This window comes from Pteropus medius, unplaced genomic scaffold, assembly GCF_902729225.1.
Source record: "Pteropus medius unplaced genomic scaffold, Ma_sr-lr_union100, whole genome shotgun sequence".
Taxonomy (NCBI): Eukaryota; Metazoa; Chordata; class Mammalia; order Chiroptera; family Pteropodidae; genus Pteropus; species Pteropus medius.
Window position 1 is genome coordinate 105,705 of NW_024347871.1, and position 20,580 is coordinate 126,284.

General features: G+C 38.4%; 3 pseudogenes; 1 reads left to right on the forward strand and 2 right to left on the reverse strand.

Annotated features, from left to right (window-relative positions):
• Positions 1 to 3,020: 3,020 nt before the first annotated feature.
• On the reverse strand, positions 3,021 to 3,139 carry LOC120615902 (uncharacterized; annotated as a pseudogene).
• A 3,407-nt stretch (positions 3,140 to 6,546) lies between these two features.
• Positions 6,547 to 6,917, forward strand: LOC120615900 (selenoprotein K-like; annotated as a pseudogene).
• A 6,735-nt stretch (positions 6,918 to 13,652) lies between these two features.
• LOC120615895 (60S ribosomal protein L4-like) lies at positions 13,653 to 20,092 on the reverse strand (annotated as a pseudogene).
• Between the last annotated feature and the right edge of the window lie 488 nt (positions 20,093 to 20,580).

Sequence of the window (20,580 nt, forward strand, 5' to 3'; positions counted from 1 at the left end):
TCCAGCACCATTTGTTGAAAAGACTATTTTTGCTCCATTGTGTTGCCTTGCTACTTGTCAAAGATCAGTAGACTATATTTATGTGTTCTCTGGGCTCTGTTCTGTTCTTTTGATCTATTTGTCTGTTCTTTCACCAATACCACACTGTCTTGATTACTGCAACTTTATAGTAAGTCTTGCAGTTGGGTAGTGTCAGTCCTCCAAATGTGTTCTTCTCTTTCAATGTTGTGTTGGCTGTTCTGATTCTCTTGGCTCTCCATGTAAACCTTAGAATGAGTTTGTTGACATCCACAAAATAACTTGCTAGAATTTTGATTGGGATGTCATTGAATCTATACATCGAGGTGGGGAGAACTGACATCTTCACACGTTGGAAATAGTGACATCTTCCTATCATGAATATAGAATACCTCTTCATTTATTTAGTTCTTCAATTTCATTTATCAGAGTTTTTTAGTTTGTCTTGTATAGATCATGCACATATTTTGTTAGATATTACCTAAGTATTTCATTGGGGGGCACTAATGTAAATGATAATGTGTTTCTTACCTCAAATTTCATTCGTTCATTGCTGGTATACAGGAAAGCAATTGAGCTTCATATACTAACCTTGTAAAATGAATGATGAAAGGGAACATTTTGCCTTGTTTCTGATCTTAGTGGGAAAGCTTCACTTTTCTCACTATTAAGTATGATGTTAGTTGGAGAATTTTTGTAGATAGTCTTTATCAAGTTGAGGAAGTTTTCTTTTTTATGATTAGTTTACTGAGAGTTTTTATCATGAGCTGATGTTGGATTTTGTCAATTGGTTCTTCTGCATCTGTTGCTATGATCATGTGATTTTTCTCTTTTAGCCTGTTGATATGATAGAGTAAATTACTTTTTAAATGTCAAACCAGCCTTGCGTGCCTGTGATAAATTCTACTTGGTCATGGTGTATAAATCTCTGTATACTGTCCGATTTGATTTGCTAATATTGTGTCGAAGATTTTTGCATCTATGCTCACAAGAGATATTGGTCTGTACCAATATCTTACATTTTCTTATAACACCTTTGTCTGGTTTTGGTATTAGGATAATGCTAGCCTCATGGAAAAAAAGGAAGTATTTCTTCTGCTTCTATCTTCTGAAAGAGACTGTAGAGAATTGATATAATTTTTTTCTTAAATGTTCCTTAAATTCACCAGTGAACCTGTCTGAGCCTGGTGCTTTCTGTTTTGAAATGTTATTAATTATACACATTATACACGTATAAGCCTATTCAGATTGTCTGTTTCCTCTTGTGTGAGTTTGGGCAAATTGTGTCTTTCAAAGAATTGGTCCATTTCATCCACGTTATCGAATTTGTGGGCATAGAGTTGTTCATAGTATTACTTTATTATCCTTTTAATGTCCATAGGATTTTTAGTGATGTCCTCTCTTTCATTTCTGGTACTGGTAATTTGTGTGCTCTTTTTTTATTAGTTAGCCTAGATACAGGCTTATCAATTTTATTGATCCTTTCAAAAACCTCCTTTTGCTTTCATTGACTTTTCTACTGATTTTCTAGTTTTTTCCTTTCTCTTTTTTTCTAGTTTTATTAATACATAATTGATATTCAGCACTGTGTAAATTTAAGGTGTACAACATAATGACTTGACTTACATATGCTGTGAAATGATTACCACAATAAGTTTAGTTAATATTCATAATCATATATATAATATTCATAATCATAAATATATTATATATATATAAATTTTATTTCCTGGCGATAAGAACTTTTAGAATCTACTTTTTAAGCAACTTTTAAATAAACCATAGAGCTGTATTGATTATAGTTGTCCTGTTGTACAGTACATCCCCAGTACATATTTATCTTATAATCTGAAATTTGTTCCTTTTGACCACCTTCATCCAACTTCTCCACCCCTCATATCTATCCCCTGCCTCTGGTAACCACAAATATGATCTCTTTTTCCATGATTTTTTTAAAGATTCCACATATATGTGATATTATATAGTATTTGTCCTCTGTCTGACTTCTGTTTCAAATTTCATTGATTGCTACTGTAATTATTATTATGTTCTTTCTCCTGCTAACTTTGGATTAAATTTGTTCTTCTTTTTTAGTTTCCTAAGGTGGATATTTAAATTATTGATTATAGATTTTTCTTTTTTTTGAAGAATAACTTCACAGGGTATAGAATTCCAGGTTGGCATTTTTTCCTTAACACTAAATATTTCACTCTAGTCTCTTCTTGTTTTCTTGGTTTCTGGGGAACATTCAGATGTAATTCTTATCTTTCTTCCTCTATAGGAAAAGTGTTGTTTTCCTCTGGCTTCTTTTAGACATTTTATTTATCTCTGAGTTTCTATAGTTTGAAAAGAATATGCCTAGGTATAGTTTTTTGGAGGGAGTGGGGGTGAGGGAATTAATCCTACTTGGTGTTTTCTGAGCCTCCTGGTACTGTGGTTTGGTGTCTGTCATTAATTTGGGGAGAATTTTCAGTCGTTATTGTTTCAAATATTTTTCTGTTCCTTTCTCTATTTTCGCCTTCTGGCATTCTCATTATGCATACATTACACCTTTCATATTTGTCCCACAGTCCTTGGATTTGCTGTTCTTGTTTTTTGGGTTTTTTTTTTTGGCAGCCATATTTTCTTTGCTTTTCAGTTATTAAAGTTTCTATTGGTATGTCCTCAAGCTCAGAGATATTTTTCCTCTGCTGTGTCCAGTCTATTAATAAAATCATCAAAAATTAGTGTTCTTCATCTCTAGCATTTCTTATTGGCTTTTTCTTAGAATTTTATTTTTCTGACATTGCCAATCTTTTCTTGCAAGCTGTCTACTTTACCCATTAGAATCCTTAGCATATTATTCATAGTTATTTAAATCTCTAGTCTGATCATTTCAATATCTGTTTCTGATGCTTGCTCTGTCTTTTTTTTTCTTCTTCTTTTAGGCAAGGCAACCCTTGGTTGAGCTCACAGATTGCAAGGACCTTGTCAGCTTAAAATCCCTTATTTTTTATTTTTTACACCTACAGCACCTGGTCTTCCGAAGTGGTCTGCCATCCAAGTACTAACCAGGCCCGACCCTGCTTAGCTTCTGAGATGAGACGGGATCGGGCTTATTCAGGGTGACATGGCCGTAGACTTTCTCTGTCTTTCAAAACGTGGCTTTTGTCTTTGATATATCCTATAATTTGTTCTCGATATCTAGACATTATGACCCAGGTGTACATAGGAACCAGTGTACATAGGCTTTTAGTAACATGGTAGTGAGGTGGTCAGGAGGGGGAGTCTTCTATAGTCGTATGATTAGGTGTCAGTCTTTTAGTGACATGCTTCTATACTGCGACCTTCACATGTGTTTCTAAGCTTTTTTCTCCTGCCTCAAGTGGTACTGGATGGCCAGAGTGGACTAGAATTTGGAATTTCTCTTCGCCTAGGTCATTTGGCTCTGATTATACCCCATCAGGTGAGGTTCTAGTTAACTAGTTTCTCCTGAGGGCAGGCCTTGTTAAGACCACAATTTCAAAATGATTCCTTTTCCTCTTTCCCTGCCAGAAGTATGAGGGATTTTTTTTCTCTCTCTAATATTTACTATAGGAATCTGGTCAAGTTCCTGGAGGTAAATCTCACAATATTGTGAGGTCCCCCCAAGGCTCGGTACCCTTGGGATTTTTAACTCTCAAACGCATCTGCACAGATTCACCAGCTACATGGAAATTACGGTTCGGGTTTTCCTACTCTGGCACTGGTTCCTGTGGCTGTTTCCACTCAAGAATATCTACTCTAAAGAGCTCTATTCACCTCTCCATCTCTCCATTTTTTGGGGGCAGTGGTTTGCCCTTTGTCCTCTCCTGTTTTACAGATCCAAGAATAGTTGTTCATCTTTCAGTCTGTTCAGTTTTTTACTTGTAGTCAGGGTAGAGTGGCAACCTCCAGGCTCCTAACATGTAGAACCAGAAATAAGAAGTCTCCCCGGATAAACTTAAATAAATTTTATTAAGTGAAAAAAGTCATACTCAAAGGCTACGTATTATACCTTTCCAATCATACGACATTCTAGAAAAGGCAAACCAATAGGGAGAGAAAACAAATTAGTGGTGGCCAGTAGTTGGAGTAAGGAGTGATAAAAAGGATACACAGGAAACTATTAAGATAAAGGAACCATTGTATATACTACTGGAGTAGTGGATACATGATTCCATGCATTTGTCAAACCCTTTAGAAATGTACATTACAAAAAGTAAACTTTAATATATGCAAACTAATATATATGCATACCTAGATATGTATAAATATGTCTTTATTTTAAATATACTATGTATATTTATATGTAATGTTCAGGTGCTCTTATAAGGGCATGCGTGACTCTAATTTGCTCTACAATGTATACATGTCTTACAGCCTAATTAGGGGAACACTGCAGATCCAAACCACTGTTAATATTAATATGCACACTACTCCCAATATAACATTGAGGCTAAACTAATTCATTATTAAAAAGCATAATTAGCAACAATTACAAGCCAACACTTCCTCAAGAAAACACAATATATTTCCTGAAAACTGTGGAAACTCCTACCATCTATATTTTTCTTTAGGTTATGGAGATCTAGTCAGAGTAATCTTCAATAATTTTATGGCTTTATAAGCCATAAGTTAAGTGGCATTCAATGGACTTAGGCCTTGTTTACCTATGACAAAGAAAAGCTATGTTTGGGGTCAGTTAAGATCAATTAGGAGATCCTTCATTTCCTATTGAGTTGAACGTATTGGTTAAATTACATTTGTTTCCTTCCCTCCTCTCAGAAATCAGTCAAAGCAGCTAAGGTATAAAGATTCAGAAATCCCAAATCTATTTTGAGAGAAATTAGACAGTTTTTAGTTCTGTTTTAGTTCAATCCTCTCTGCAAGAACAACTACCAAAGCTGGTCAGTAAGTAGGAACATCTTTTAGAAGGCCCTGGAGAGCCACCAAGGCAGAGAGAACTTGATGGAGCCAGCTTAGCAAGAAGGACATCCCAGATATGTGAGCCCGATATTGAATAACACACTATTCTAAACATTTGTCAAGTTGGGAGTGGTAGCTGAGAGCCCGAGAAGCTAAGTGGGCCTTTTGGCAGACTTTACTGGCAGAGAGGAAAAAAATTGGAGATTAGAATGTCATATGTAAATGAAAATAGACAAACTATTGCAATGCACAAAACATGGGTGAATCTCAAAATTTTACAGCTGAACAAATGAAGCCAGACATAAAAGCATAGGTACTGTATGGTTCCATGTATATAAATTCAAAAGCAGACGAAACTAAAGTGTGGTGTTATAAGCCAGGAGAGCGATTACTTCAGTGAGGTCAGGGGGTTAGGGACTGAAGGAATTATGGAAAGATGCTGGTAACCTTCTCTTTCTTGATCTGGGTATTGCTAATAATTGTATGAGAATTTATTTTATGACCTGGATCTGTACAGTTATGATTTGAGCAATTTTGTATGTATGTTTTATTTTCCTTTTGAAAGTTTCTTTTTCAAGTATTTAGGGATTCTAAACACCAAAAACTCCAACTACAAAATAGGGTAAAGGCTGTGAAAAGCAGTGAAGATCGAAGAGGGATCGTGGCGGAAGCAGAGGATACCCCACCTTCAGGTCTCAGAGAATACCAGCAGAGGGCACTTCTCCAGTGCTCAGCGCCCAACCTGAGTTGGTGGAAACAGCTTTTGAAATGGAGACTGTTTCATCAATCATGAGATGAATTTGTACAAATCTACACATGAATTTGACAACAGAAAACAGTTTTCTCAAGATTATAGTGTACTAATCTTAACCTAGTAGAAAATTTAACCACCAATTTCCATAAAGGACTAGAGAATGATGATAAAGAGTTCCTCTGTCCTAAAGAACGATTCCTTAGGAAGAATCACATGGTATTCTTCTAACTCTTTCAGGATCACACAGTTCCAATGAAACCAAATTATTCCAAAGCATAGAAAAATATAAACACTTTCAGATTCATTTTACTAAGTGAAAACAATCTTGACAGCGAAATCTAAGAAAGATTTCACAAAGAGATGACTGCAGAACAGTTTAGTTTCCCTTGGGAATGTGAGTGTAAACATCTTTAATAAATAGTAGCAAAGAAAAACAAACTACATAGTTTTTAAAAAATTGATCTTTTTGACCTTAGTGAAGTTTATTTCAGGAAGGCAAGTATAGTTCACTATTAGATAAATATTAAATAATATAATTTATTAGTAGTAACTCAAAGGAAAATTATATTCTCCATAGACACTGAAGTACCATTTGTCAAATTTCAACAATTTTCTCCTAGTTTAAAAAAGTTATTCCTCACAAAAATACACATACATACACACACATGACTTCAGTCAAAAAGTCAGCATTTGACTTTAATAAAGAAACACTGGATGCATCCATGCTAAGTTAGGAATAAGACAATGAAGCCCATTGTCACCATTATTGTGTTACATTATTTGGAAGACATTAGCCGATGCAATTAGAAATTGACAAGTAGCTCTGGAGGTGGGGAATGAGAAGCAAGATGGTTTACATCTTGAAAGGACAAGTGTTGAACAGCCAGCGTCAGTCCCCATGGAGATGATTGTTTTTAACAGATTTCTCCTGGGGAATAGCTGAGCTCATGGTTTTGTTTTTCAAAACTCTGCTTCAGCAAGATGTGAAAAAGAGAAAAAGCTATGGAAACTCATCTGATTCCAGATATGATAACGGAGGAAGGCCCCAGGAAACTCCCCCAGAAGAAAGGGTCGAATTCATCACCCTAGTAGTCCTGATCCTCCTCCAGTGTCTGGTGGAAAACGAAGGTAAATGTCTGCTGTTAGAAACAGACAACTGGACATGCACATTCATAGCAGAAGGAAACCATCAAGCAGTGGAGGACTGACCATGCTGAAGAAGTAGATGAATGTGTATGTCTAAACAAGGACTGCTCTGTGTCCTCACATACAAATGAGATTGTGCTGGGGATTTCCTCACAGGGATCTAGCATGACGAACGTGGAGTTCTACAAATGTTTGTCCATTATCTCTTTATGTAGTTTATGAAAGTTCTAATATCGTTCTAATATAGTTAACATAAGTAAATATTTTTATGTTACAAAAAAAATGACAAGCAATAGTGACAAAAGAATAGGAAAGAAAAAGCTAACTTTGTTTCCATTTGTAGATGATACGATTGAGTATAGAAATTCACAAAAGAAATATTGGAAAGTTACTTATCATTGGAAAATTTATGAAGTTAGTAGAATACAAATTACCGAGTAGTTATCAATTGCCTTTGTTCATAGAAACGATAAGTTAAAATATTTTCAAAGAGATGACCTTATGTACAATAGCAACAAAAATTATAAAAATAAAAAAATGTAATAAGTGTGCAAATCCCTTATGAGGAAAACTTACTTAAAACACACTCGACATTTATGAAAGTAGATATGAAAACAGTATGGAGGTTCTTCAAAAAATTAAAAATAGAACTCCAATATGACCCAGCAATCCCACTTCTGGCATTCATCCGAAGGAATCTAAAAAACTAAAAAGGTATATGCATTCCTATGTTCATTGCAGCATTATCTACAATATCCACGACATGGAAGCAACCTAAGTGACCATCAATAGGCAATTGGATACAGATGTGGCACATATATACAGTGGAATATTACTTGGCCATAAATGAAATTTTACCATTTGTGACAATATGAGTGGACCTAGAAGGTATTATGCTAAGTAAAATGTCAGACAGAGAAAGACAAATACCATATGATTTCACTTATATGTGGAATCTAAAAAAAATAAATAATAAAAAATAAATGAACTAACAAAGCAGAAGCAAACTCATAGATACAGAGAACAAACTGATGGTGCCAGGTGAGAGGGGTGCTGGGAGATTGAGTGCAAAAGGTGAAGGGATTAAGAAGTACAAATTGGCAGTTACAAAATAGTCATGGGCATGAAAAGTACAGCATAGGGAATATAGTGAGATAATATTATAATAACAAGATATAGAGCCAGGTGGGTACTGGAATTATTATTCATAAATTATGTAAATGTCTAACCACTATGATGTACACCTGAAGTTAATATAATATTGAATGTCAACTGTAATCGAAAATTTTTTAATTTTTAAAAAAGTAGATATGAACACATGGAAGAACAGTGTTCCTGGATAGAAAGGTAAATTATAAAGCTGTCTTACAAAGTGAATTTAACAAATTCTAATGAAAATACTGTCAACGGAATAATAATATCGATGAGGTGATTCGCCACCAAATAGGATTTATTTGGGAAAAAGAAAGCGTTACAACCCAGCTCATGCCGACATGGCAGTCCATGTGCATACTCTGGCTTGTGTGCCAACATGGGGGGGTATCTCTATAAGAGAAATCGGAAGTTAAGGGATGGGAATATTAGAACTATAAAGCTTTATTATAAACATAGAATTCTTCCTGTAGCATTCTCCCGTGTAGGGTCCTCGCAATTATGTAGGACTTCCATGAGCCCTCGCTCCTTCCATAGGCCCTCAGGACTGATTATGTTTAAAGTTCCATATCAATGGAACTTTATCAATACCAACAACTTCTTTCTTCTCAAATTAGACAAGTTGGTTATGATGTTCACATAAGAAAATAAATAAATAAGAATAATCAGGAAACCTTTGAGTAAGAAGGACAAATAGAAGAGATGTATCTAGACCTACAAAAATTAAAACATTTTATAAACTCTGTCATTAAAACAGTGTGCCACTGGTTTAAAAAAGTCCAGAAAGAGATCAAAGTGCATAAGAACCTATTCATTATTTAATGACTTTAATTCATTCCTGGACATCCTTCCTTTAAGTGAATAGTATAAATAAAAAAAATTCTAATGGTAAAATTTATGGTACATAGAAAAAAATGGCATCGATGATAGAGACTCTGTTTATCTCTCTTGCAACCAAATCAAAGTTGTGACAGAAACAAGGAGCAAACAGCAAGGAAAGTCACCTGGGATCTAGATGAACAAGCCCTACAACTAGGGAGAGAAATAAGAAATCACTCTGCAACGGGAGGAGGTAGGATGGGGCAAGATGTGAGGCTGCCAGGTCCCCAGCGGCTGAGTGGGACAGAGGCTACAGCAGTGGCATCTGGCAGCTGCAGACACTTCTTAAAGAGGCCATGTCCGTGAGCAGACTTTCACAGTGACAGACCTGCTCTCTCTGAGCACCAGCGCTGGATAGGCTGTGCAGGGGGCACCAGGGACTTACGGGGGGAGACTAAGTTGTCGGAATGAGGGCCAGAGATGAGGTTTGCTCTGTACAGTAGTTCCAGCAGTATCCATTGTTCTTCTGTAGAACCCTCCCCACTCTCAGTGTATGGACACAGCACCACCATAGCGGATACCTCATCAAACTGGGTAATAGAGGTTGCTTCGCCCAGAAGATTCCCTGAAATTCTGCGGCCCTATCCAAGCCACATCCAGTTGTGTCCTTGGGAATTCGGTGCGCCATGCTGAGCAGTGCCAAGACTCACACTGAAGGCAGCTGGCCTCGGCTTCTGGCATGGCTTCTTGAAGCAACTATCAGCACAATATCTGTGGATTGCTTGCTGAATCTTAACAAGTGGCCCCAGAGGGGCACTGACTGGGGCTAAACTTGACCTGCAGCTGAAGCCTTCTCGAAACTGTGTCACTGGACATCTACACACACAAAGCCACACTAACAAGACCGGAAGACTTAAGAGCTTCGCTTAGTACATAGAAACAGACACAGAAAGGCAGCCAAAATGAAAAGACAAAGCGGAAACCATATGAAAGAAGAGAACAGAGATCCAGGAATAATGGACTCGAGCAAACTAACAGATGTGGAGTTCAAAACACTGGTTATAAAGATGCTCAATGAACTTAGGGTAAGTGTACATGAACTCAGTGAGAACTGTAACAAAGAGATAAAAAACGTAAAAGTAAAAATGGAAAGTATAAAAGGGAACCAGTCAGAAATGAAGAACACAGTATCTGAGATGAAAAGTGCATTAAATGGAATATACAGAGTGAATAAAGAAAAGGATTGAATGACCTTTATAGAGAATGGCGAAGCCAAGGACACTCAATCAGAACAGCAAGAAAAAAGAAGCCAAGACTATAATAATAATTTAAGGAGCCTCTGGGACACTATTAAATGTAAAAATACCATGTCATAGGGGTACTGGAAGAAAAACAAGACGTTGAAGACCTATTTAAAGAAATAATGATGGAAAACTTCCCTCACCTGGTGAAGGAAATAGATATGCAACCCCAGGAAGCTCAGAGAGTCCCAAGAAAGAGGACCCCAAAGAGGCCCACACCAAGACACATCATAAGTAAAATGCCAAAGATTAAATACAAAGAGAAAAGCAGTTAGTTACCTACAAGGGAGCACTCATAAGACTGGCAACTGATTTCTCAAAAGAAACTGTGCAGGACAGAAGGGCTTAGCACAAGATATTCGATGTGATAAAAACCCAAGATCTACAATCAAGCATACTTTATGCAGCAAAACTATCATTTAGAGTCAAAAGACAGATAAAGAGATTCCCAGACAAAAATATCAACACCATGCCAGTATTACAAGAAATGTTGGTAGCACTTCTTCAAGAAGAAAAAACATGCATCAAAAACAGGAATAAAGGATGGTAATAACCACATTCCTATCAACAAATACCTCAAATGGAAAAGATTTAAGTGCTCCAACCAAAAGATAGAGTGGAGAAATGGATAAGAAAAGAAGACCCCCTACATATATTGCCTACAGGAGACTCACTTCAGATTAAAAAACACACACAGACTAAAAGGAACGGGATGGAAAAAGATATTGCCTTGATGGACCTAGAGGGTATTGTGCTGAATGAAATAAGCTAGACAGGGAAAGACAAATATCACATGATTTCACGTACATGTCGAAAATAAACAACAACAAAAGCGGAAATAAACTCATAGATACAGAGAATAGTTTGAAGGCTACTAGAGGGAAGGGCGTTGGGGGGACGGCAAAAAAAGACAAAGGGATTAAGAGGTACAAATGGATAGTTGCAGAATAGACATGGAGATGTAGAGTGTAGTGTGGAGAAGATGGTTAATAATGTAATAAACATGTAAGGGGGAGGAGAGGTACTGGATTTAGTGGGTGATCACTTTGCGAGTCATGTGGATCTCAGATCACTATGCTATGCAACTGAAACTGGTATATTATTGTATGCCAACCATAATTGAAATAAACTCATTAAATTGTATAATGTAAATACAAGCAATAATGGTCTATTATATTTCAATAAAGCCAGAAAAATAAAATTATGATAACTGTTATGCCAATACAAGACTTACAGACTTTTTCAGATAGAAAGATAGAGCAATGAATACAAATTTATGTAATAGCTAGAAACTTGAAGGTAAACATACAAAGACTTTTATAAAACTTATGTGCAGAAGGCTCTACTTGCCAAAGGAGGAAGAATAGTCTTAGTAGTGGGTATGTTTTCTGTACAAAGAGTCTCCAATATGTCCTGACTGTTTTTCTGATGTGGAACAATTTTCCAAGAAATACAAATGACTCAGAACTTTATCTTTTATTATTTGCTAATTTCATATATACAGTAGAACAAGACAGCCATAAGGAGAACATGATGTTGTTTATTCTCTCTCGTTTCTTTTGCCTTTATATCTCACACAGATACACACAGGCACACACACAGAGCTGTAAAAACTGAGCATGAACACTCCATTCACATCACTGCTTTAAGAGACTTGATCAGACTTCAGTATGGCTTCTAGCAGCTTAACGCCACACCCCTGGGGTGTCCCAGAACCTACTTTGAGTCTCAGTCTGGAAAAATAGGACTGTCAAAAGAATTTAATTTACCATTTATTCTAGACAGACCTATGGACAGACCTCTGACTCCCCTTTCTTGAAGCATGTACGAAGAGGTTTACAAGTGTAAATCCTTCCTCCTTCCCTTTGAGACGTATCTCCTACAACTCTGGAGTATCGTTCTCAGGAACCTCGAAGCCATTCCTCGAAAATGTTATCATCAGGAAGGACATGGCCTCTGTCTCTCAGCGTCTGTGAAGGATAAAATCCTAACCTGGAAGGTTGCCAGTAGCACACACAGCAACCTAATTGCATTTACACTGACCAACCCTCTGTGAGTTTTCAATTCTCTGACTCTGTACTAGCCCCCATCGCTCCTCCTCCCTACTCCCTCTTTCCTTTTTTAAAATGCCCAGTCACCTCTGTGCAAATTGGAATGGAGTTCAGCCTTTCTCCCTCCTGTCAGAAGCTACTGAAGAAAAGCTGTTTTCACAGCTTTAACTAATGTCCAGCTTTGTTTGTCTTTGGCAGTGCGTGCGCGCACGCGCGCACACACACACACACACACACACACACTACTGAGCTTTTGCTCAGTAGTTAAACTTCTTGATTTTCTTTGCTTTCTGTATCATCATCTGTACTAATATTTTAACTTTTTCAGTGCTCACAATTACCTTCCCTCAAACTACACTGAAAAATAAATATATAGAAAGAAAAAGAGTTAGGGCAAAAAGAAGGCAAAACCTGGAGGGCTTCAAAACATGTCAGTCACTCAGATTCACAGGAGAGGGGACTGGCGAACACCGTGGTCCTTCCACACAGTGGAGGGCAGCAGGGGTGCACAGGAATTAAAATATCTCTGACAAGGAGGGATCCCAGGATTAAGTGCATGCAGTCTGCTGATGTTTTATAAGAAAGAGGGTGGGGTTGTGTGAATGTATATAAGTGTGTATATGTATGTGAACCTGGAGCAGCTTATGAGTGTTTTGTTCGTGATTTCTGTGTCTATGTTCATAGGAAAAGTTAGCATATAATTCCTTTTCGGTTTGAGAATCAGTTACCAGTTCAAAGACAAGACACGTAGCTTTCCCTCAGTCTCTGTTTTCTACTTTATGTGTAAAATAGGGACCTATTGTTCCTTACATTCCAATAAGAATTGCTTGCAAAGCCATCTGGTCTCGGTGACTAATTTTTTGAGCACACTGGGGAGAATTCTTGGGTGCTAGTTCAAGATCTTAATTTTAACACTTGCTGCTTATAACAGTGCCTGTGGTGTAGAATCTGAAGCAGAAAGATCAGGCCACCTGCCAAAGACCTCATAGTGAGTGAATAGCAGGGCCAGGGTTCTCACTCAAGTCAGTGGTCCCCAGATGCCAAGTCCTCCACACCATGCCATGCAGCCTCATGAGGTTCTGGTTTTTTATTTGTAATTGAGTCCATTTGGTAATTTCTATTTTTATCAAGAAAGTGTACGTTCATCCAGTTTTCTAACTTTTAAGCACAAAGTGCATGCTATTTTGGACTAATTTTTAAAATTTTTACTGTATCTAGAGTTATTTTTCTTTTCTCCGTAATCTTGTGCCTTCTCTCTTATTCATCACCATGTGAGTGTGTGTCTTACTCACCCCTGCCAGAGGCTTGTCTACTCAATCAACTTACAGTTAGTTCTGTGGACTATCTCAATTTTTTCTGTCCCTAATTTTAATTTTTCTTTTTGTCTTTATTGTATTTTTTCTTCTTTATTATATTTTTCTTGCATTTATCTATCTATTCAAACTAAGCACTTAGCTCTTTTATTCCCAATCTTTATTCTTTTCTAACAAATGCACTCATGGCCATAAATGTTCATGTTTTCATATTATATATAGGGTAATTATTGATATGTAAGGACTTATTAATGCTACCTTATTCATTGCTTTCTGGTTGTTGTTGTTGTTGTTGTTGTTATTTTCCCTATGATCGCGTTTTTATTCAAAATTGCTGTCCAAAATGATTTGACTAATTTGGATAAACTGACTAAAATGAATAAACTAATTTCCGTTTATGCCACAGGCTTCTTTTCATCGGTGGTGGGTTTCTTTTCCACGGGCTTCCTCTCAACTGCAGGTTTCTTGGTAGCTGTAGCCTTTTTTCCCACCAAAGGCTTCTTCTGCCTGGTAACATCAACAGCCTTCTTTTCTTTCTTCCCCACCACAGGCTTCTTGCCTGAAACTCCCTTCTTCTTATCTGATTTGGCTTCTAGCGCTGCTGCTGCTTTACCTGCCCAGAGCTTGTGGTTTGTTTGCCTGGTGAAGCATGGTGCTCCGGCTCATGGCCTTTGCATTTGGGTTTAGCTTCAACAAGATTCTCATGTTTTTCAGTGGATTCTTTTTTAGGACTCTGCGTGGTGCTCGGAGGGCTCTCTGGGTCTCTGAGCTTTTCAGGAGTCTGCTAAAGTCTATATTGAGCGTCTTGTGCATGGGCAGGTTGTAGTTACTCTTGAGAGAGGCAACTTACGCCGAGTGCCATACAGATCATCTAACTTGTGGGACGCGCTTTCAGTCCAAACACAGAAACGGCCCCCATGCCCACCAGGAGCAAGTTTAAAATGTTCAGTTTGCTTACATTAAGCAGAGTAATTCCAGGGATGCTTCTGAAGACTTCGATGATGCATTGCCTTCATTATAGATGATGCAAGGTCCCCTGTGCTGGATACGACGGTTTCTCATTTAGCCCTGCCAGCTCTCATTCTCTGAGAGGCATAGAACATTTTTAATATCATTCCAGGCCTTAAGTTTCTTAAGAAGCAAAACAGTCTGTTTGTTCTTCTTGTAGCCTTCAGCTTTATCTTCAACCATCAAAGGAAGTTCAGGAACTTCCTTAATACGATGACCTGTAGACCTGACCAGTGCTGGTAAGGCCGAGGCAGCCAGGGCAGAGCAGATGGCATATCGCTTCTGTGTGTGTTCGCCCTGCGGTGCCAGCGGTGCCAGGTTTTGGTTGGTGCAAACACGCGGCCCCCACAGCACATGTTGCCAAACGCACCCTGGCCCGAACGATGAGTCCCACTGCCTCGAACGCTGGGAATTCGAGCCACAGCTCTGCCAGTACCCCGTGACTTAGTGCTGCTTTGAAGACCTGCTAATTTTAGCACAGGACTGCCTATTGTTTTTTTGCAAATCAGTGTGAACAAAGTTCATAATATCTGGTTGAATGGGAGCCTTGGACAAAGCTGGCAATGTGACATTTTTGCCAGATGATTTCCCCCTTTTCGGAGTACACTGACATCAGTGGACAAGCACACACCACGGTGGGGAGAGGAGATGAATTCAGTGAGGCCACGCTTCCCTCAACCCAGTGGCTCCCAGGCTCCCACAGGAAAAACGCTTCCTGGTTCTTTTTATTTCCATTGTTTCTTTTGCCCTCTGTTTCTGCCTGTCTTCGTAAATTGGTGATTTTCCATGGTGCTATTTTCTGTTTCCCCTTGCTTTATCTTTTGTGCATCTACTCTAAGTTTTTGCTCTGTGGTTACCATGAGGCCTACATAAAATGTCTTATAGATAAAATAATTTATCTTAAACTGATAGCAACTGCAAAACTCCTTAAATTTTATTCTCCTCTTTTTATTTTCTATGTCACAATTTACCCTTTCTTATGTTGTGATTTTCCGAAACAAATTATAGTAACTATAGTTATTTTAAATATTTTTTCCTTTAACCTTAATACTATCGTTAAGTGGTTTTCACACCATCCTTTTACACAATTAGATTTTTCTAAATCTGACTGCACATTTACCTTCACCAATGTGTTGTATACTTTCCTATATTTTCATGTCACTAATTAGTGTCTTTTTATTTCAGCTTTAAGAACTCATTTCAGTATATTTTGCAGGTCAAGTCTAGTGGTGATTTAACGCCTTCAGCTTTCATTTGCCTGGGAAAGTATTTCGCCTTCATATCTGAAGGACAACTTTACCAGCTAGAGTATGCTTGTTGGTAATTTTTTCTTTCAACGCTTTATGTCATTCCAGTATCTCCTGGCCTATAGTGTTTCTGCTGAGAAATCTGCTAATGGCCTAACGGGGGTTTTCTGTATATTAAAATTTATATTCTCTGGCTGCTTGTAGAATTCTCTCCTGCAGAACAAGATGGTCCTTGCACCTTGCTCAACAAAAGGGCATATCTTCCTGTACATCGCTGATTATCACATAGTTTATTTCTGCATCTGAAATTAGAGCAATGTTAAAGCTGGGTTGGAGGCATGTCATTCTGAGGAAAGATAAAGCATGGCAAGCTCCTTCTCTTCTTCCAGAGAAAGATAAAATAAAATATGAGTTAACTTCAGATTATTTTTAAAAATACCTTTCATTTTAAAAATTCATGAGTAACCGTTAGAACTATGAAGATGGTGTGTATCTTAACCAAACCTATTTGATGTGGTTGACATCGCCACTTAGGTGATTAGCCCTACCTCATTCCAGTGGTTGGTCAAACGTGCCCATCTGATATAAAACAATAAAATTAGACATTGACAACAAAGTTCCCACTAAGTTATTCATTTTGTAACTTCAAAAAGTTCATGATTCAAAGCAGGAATAGATAGAATGAATATTTACAAGTGCTCAATTAATGGTGGGAATGTAAATTGGTTCAACCACTTTGAAAAACAGTATGGAGGTTTCTCAAATAATTAAAAAGAGAACTACCATATGATCCGGCAATCCCACTTTGGGGAATATGTTCAAAGGAAATGAAAACAGGACATTGAAAAGATATCTGGACTCCCATGTTTATGGCAGCATTATTCACAATAGTCAAGATGTGAATAAGTGTTTATCAGTGGATGAATGGATCAAGAAGACATGGTACACATATGAAATAGTACATTATTCAGCCATGAGGAAGAAGGAAATTCTGCCATTGTGACAATATAGATGGATCCTGAAGGTATTGTGTCAAAGTGAGATAAGTCAGACAAAGAAAGACAAATACTGTATGATATCACCAATATGTGGGCTCTTAAAAAGCCAAAGTAATAAAATCAGAGTAAAATGATGGTTTCCAGGGACTGAGGGTTGGATGAAATGGGGAGAAGTTAGTCAGAGGGTACAGACTTCCAGTTGATAAAGTGAATAGGTTTTGGCATCCAATGTATAGCATGGTGACTATAGTTAACAATAGTGTATTATACACTTGAAAGTTGCTAAGAAAGTACATTTCAAATGTTCTCTATACAAAACTAAATGGTCATCACATGAGATGATGGAGGTATTAACCAACCACGTTGTGGTAATCTTTTTTGCAAAATACGCATATATCGAACCATCATGTCATATACCTTAAACACACAGTATTATATGTCAATTTTATTTCAACAAAGCTGGGAAAAAAAAGATATTCCTTTTAAGGTGAAGCATAGGTTGTTGCATCTGACTCCTACAATCATAAAGAAGGCACAATGCCTTCCTGGTGGGCCCCCTTGGATTTTGGAGGCAACATATTCCACATTCCCCCTTTGGGTCTTACTCTGGCACATTTACTGAGTGACCCAAAGAGCTGCAAGTGTTGAGCGAGGCCCAGAATAGAGGGAAGGCTCTGCAGCAGGTCCAAGCTACTCTGCCACTTGGGCCACCTGATCCAGCAGATGCAATGGTGCTTGGAGTGTCATTAGCCAATAGGGATGCTGTTTGGAGCCTTCAGCAGGCCCCTATAGGTGAATTGCAGTGCGGGCCTTTCAGATTTTGGAGCAAAGCCCACCATCCTCTGCAGATAACTACTCTCCTTTTGAGAAGGATGCCTCAGCCTGCTGCTTCTGGGCCTTACAGAGACTGAATGCTTAACCACTGGCCACCAAGTTACCAAGCAACCTGAGTGTTACCCGACCCACCGAGCCCTAAAGTCGGGGGTGCACAGAAGTACTGCATCGTCAAATGGAAGTGGTAAATAAGAGACTAGGCCTGAGCAGGCCCTGAAGCACAACTAAGTTACATGAAAAAGGCCCAAATGCCCATGGTCCCCACTCTTGCTACACCACTTCCTCACTCCCAGCATGCACCTGTGACTTCATGAGGAGTTTCCTATGATTAGTTGACAGAGGAAGAGAACACTCAGGCCTATTCTGTAGATGGTGCTGCATGACATGCAGGCATCATCTGAAAGAGGACTACTGCAGCACTGCCATGCCTTTCTGGGACATCCCCCAGGAGAGTGATCAAGGGAAATCCTCCCAGTAGGCAGAAGTCAGAGCAGTGCACCTGGTCGTTCACTTTGCTTGGAAAGAGAAATGGCTGGATGTGCAATTATATACTGATTCATGGGCTGTGGCCAGTGGGTTTGCTGGATGGTTAGGGAATTGGAAGGAACGTGTTTGAAAATCTGGGGAAAGGGACGTGGATAGTCCTCTCTGAATGAGTGAAAACATGAAGATATTCGTGTCCCATGTGAACGCTCACCAAAGGTGACCTCAGCAGAGAAGAGTTTTAATAATTAAGTGGATAGGATGACCCAGTCTATGGACACAAGCACCCAGTTAGCCTCTTTCTATCGCCACCCGTCATCACCCAATGGGCTTATGAAAGAAGTGATCACGGTTGCAGAGATGGAGGTTATGCATGGGCCCAGCCACGTGGACTTCCACTCACTAAGGCCAGCCTAGCTATGGCCACTGCTGAATGCCTAATCTATGAGTATCAGAAACCAACACTGAGTCATCAGTATGGCACCATTCACCGGTGTGATCAGTCAGCTCCCTAGTGACTAGTTGATGACATTGGACCCCTTACATCATTGAAGGGGCAGCATTTTGTTCATATTGAAATGACATTTACTCTAGATACAGATTTGCCTTCTCTGAAAGCAATGCTTCTGCCAAATCTACCATCTGTGGACTCCTAGAATACCTTATCCACCATTATGGTATTCCACAAAGCCTTGCTCCTGATCAAAGAATTCATTTCACAGCGATCGAAGTGTGACAATGGGCCCTGCTCATGGAATTCACTGGTCTGACCATGTTCCCCACCATCCTGAAGGAGCTAGTGTGATAAAATAGTCATGCATCACTTAACGGCAGGGATACATACTGAGAAATGTGTTGTTAGGAAATTTTGTTGTGCAAATTTCATAGAGTGCACTTACACAAACCTGCATGGTATAGCCTGCCACCCGCCTAGGCTCTGTGGGATAGCCTATTCTCCTAGGTTATGAACCTGTACAGCTTGTTACTGTACTGAATAGTGTAGCCAATTATAACACAATGGTTAGTATTTGTGTAAATAAACATAGAGAAGATACAGTAAAAGTACAGTATAAAAGATAAAAAATGGTACACCTGTATAAGGCACTTACTATGAATGGAGCTTGCAGGACTGGAAGTTGCTCTGGGTACGTCAGTGAGTGAGTGGTGAGTGACTGTGAAGGCCTAGGATACTGCTGTACATTACTGTAGACTTTATAAACACTGTACACTTAGGCTATACTAAATTTATGAAAATATTTTTCTCGCTTCAATAATAAATTAACCTTAGCTTGCTATAACATTTTACTTTACAAATTCTTTAATTTTTTTTAAAAGTTTTTGACTCATTTGTATAACATTGGGCTTAAAACACAAACATGTGGTACAGCTGTACAAAATATTTTTTCTTTATATCCTTATTCTATAAGGTTTGTCCTATTTTTTTAATTTTTATTTTTTCTTACTTTTTAAGCTTTTTTTGTTAAAAACTAAAACACAAACACACACATTAGCCTAGGCCTATCCAGGATCAGAATCATCAATATCACCATCTTCCACCTCCACATCTTGTCCCATGGGAAGGACTTCAGAGTCAATAACACTCATGGAGCTGTCATATCTCATGATTTACACTCTTCTTCTGGAGCACCTCCTGAAGGACGAGCCTGAGACTCTTCCTGAGGAGGTATCACTCTTTACAGAAATATGTTCATGGTGGTTTTCTTGGTTTGTTTCTTCTTTTCATCATAGAGTTGCTCTCTGTTAATGAAAACCTTTCAGTGTTGGGGTCTATGTTTTCAGACTTTTTAAGGAACATGTTGAGGTCTGCAAAAGCTTCCACTAAAACCTTTACTGTGACTTTTCTTGCAGTTTCTTCTTTTTCTTCTCCTGCAGTTTTCTTTTCTCTTTTCTCTTGCCTCTTCCTCAGTTATGCATTTGTGTTCCAGTTCCAACAACTCCCCAGTAGTCAATTCCTCAGGAACCACATGTAGCAGCTCCTCACAGTCATCCTTATCCACACCCAGGTTAAAGTTGTTTGCCATCTCAACCTCAGCCTTGTTGATTTTTGCATGCTCCTCATTCTTGGAAAATCCTTTGAAGTCATGGACGAACCTCTTGGGTGTCTTCTTCCAGATGCCATTTTTACACTCCTTGGTAACATCACCCCAAGCTCAAGCAAGGTTCTTGATGAAGTCATTCCTTCCAGAATTGCATCAGGATCTTTCTCAATTGTAGTAGTACCCTGGGCAAAGGCCCTCCTCCGGAAGAAGGCCTTAAAAGCTTGATTCATTGGTTGGATCAAAAAGGTGGTGTATGGAGGAAAAAGAAACACCACTTTGACATTGGGACAAAAATCATCATAAAAGGAGGAGCACTATCAACAATAGGCAAAATCTTGAAGGATATGTTATTCTTCAAATCGTACTTCTCCATTGTGCTGGCATAGCAATTCAGGAGAGCATCTTAGAAGAGAACTGGGTCATCCATGACTTATTGCTCCTGCAGTACACTGGCAGTGCGTGCTTATTGA